The sequence below is a fragment of the Prionailurus bengalensis genome, chromosome E4 (assembly GCF_016509475.1).
Source record: "Prionailurus bengalensis isolate Pbe53 chromosome E4, Fcat_Pben_1.1_paternal_pri, whole genome shotgun sequence".
Classification (NCBI taxonomy): Eukaryota; Metazoa; Chordata; class Mammalia; order Carnivora; family Felidae; genus Prionailurus; species Prionailurus bengalensis.
This window is the reverse complement of record NC_057360.1, coordinates 58,014,914-58,016,717: the sequence shown is the minus strand read 5'-3', so window position 1 is coordinate 58,016,717 and position 1,804 is coordinate 58,014,914. Positions and strand designations below refer to the sequence as shown.

At 43.9% G+C, this 1,804-nt stretch overlaps 1 non-coding gene across 1 annotated transcript; it reads right to left on the bottom strand.

Moving 5' to 3' along the window:
* Window positions 1–1,298: 1,298 nt before the first annotated feature.
* On the bottom strand, window positions 1,299–1,401 carry LOC122476672. Its single transcript, XR_006295586.1, has one exon. It is a non-coding gene; the product is annotated as a U6 spliceosomal RNA (small nuclear RNA).
* Window positions 1,402–1,804: the final 403 nt, after the last annotated feature.

Genomic DNA, 1,804 nt, shown 5'->3' with positions numbered 1-1,804 from the left:
CTGTGTGCTGAAGGCCTCTGAACCCCTGTGCTGCCATCTGGTGGAGAAGGTACTCAAGAGGTCATAGAATACAGACGACAACCGCCATCTTTAAGACGTCAGGAATTTGAAGGTTGGCTTTACGGTTTCCTGAGTAATTAACCACTGTACATAATTTGCTTTAAATACAGTACAGAGAGAGCTCATTCTGCTGTCCTATTCCATCTGGATCTTACCAATTAACACTGTGTGGCCTTACTCGCAGTACTAGGCTAAGTTGTTACCCATCCTAAGGACGTCTGTTTTCATAACATGGTCCAGTTTCTCCAGGCAGAAACCTTGGGATTATCCTTGACTCTCCTCTTTCTCCCACACCTGTCATCCAATCCAACAGCGAACACTGTGGCCTCCCTAGTCACCGTATCCCAGGACTTCTCCTTATCCTGTCACCCTGATTTGAACTGTTGCCGTCTCTCTCCCCACATGCCTGCAAATAGCCTCCAAATGGCGGGCCTTGCCTCCAACCTTGCAGTCCGTAGGCTGTTCTCCACCAGTCGCTACGTAAACCGTTAGAACCTGTTAGATCATTTCGCTGCTCTGCTCAAAACCTTCCGCGGCCCATAAGCTCACTCAGAAGAAAATTTAAAGTCATACGATGTGTTTCAGGCCCTAACCGATCCGGCCCAGCTCCCTCTAACTTCATCTCTTATGCTTTCCACTCACTCAGTCTGGTCCAACCGCACTGGCCTCCTTGCCAGTCCTCAGAAAGGCCACACATCCCTGACTCAGCTCCCTTCGCCTGGAATGCTGTTTGCTCCAGACATTGGCATGGCTCTCTGTCTCCCTTTCTCCCAGGTGTCCTGCCAAAGGTTACCCTATCCAGGAGGCCTTCCACTCCCATTCTACATAAAATAATACCTCTTCCTCTTCCTTCAGCATTTTTATTTCTTTTCTTGGACTTATTTTATTAGCAGCATTTATCACCTCCTAAAATGTTATATATTTATGTGTTTAGGTCCTTATTCTCATCTTCCCCAAATCCCCTTACAATGGAAGTTCCATGGAATTAGGGATTTGGGGGGAATATAGTATACTTAACATAATTCGGGGTTTTTTTCTTTCCTGGCACTTCAACAGCTGGCAATGCCAACCTGCTTATAATCATTAAAGACTCTTACTACCTATAAGCTCCGTAGAGGCAGGTATCGTGTCTGACTTAGGCCCCTCTATTGCCAGTGCTGAGGACTGAGTCTGGTAAATGGTCTACATACCATAAAACTGTGTGGGGTTTTTTGGTAGGTTTATTAAGCTGTGCCTTAGAAAGTATAGAATGCTTCACAAATTTGCCTGCCATCCTTGCTCAGGGACCATGCCAATCTTCTCTTTATCGTTCCAGTTTTAGTACATGTGCTGCTGAAGCAACCACAAGCGGCTTTTTAGTTAATAGCTTTACGTATTAAATTCACTCATTCTAAATATCCGATTCAATGATTTTCCACTCGGATTTTACGGAGTTGTACAACCAATTCCACAATCCAGTTTTAGAATATTCCCCCAAACTCCAAAAGGTACACTCACGTCTATTTGTAGTTTATTCTCACAACACCCTCAGCCCCAGGCAACCTATGATCTGCTTCCGGGCTCTATAAATTTGCCTTTTCTGGAGATTTCATAGATATGGCATCATACATATGTAGTTATTTATGGCCTCTTTAACTCAGTATAATGTGTTTGAGGTTTATTCAAGCTGTAATGTGAATCAGTATGGTTGTTATTTCCTTGTTATTGCTAAATAGTACTGCCTTATATGGATACACCGCTTTTA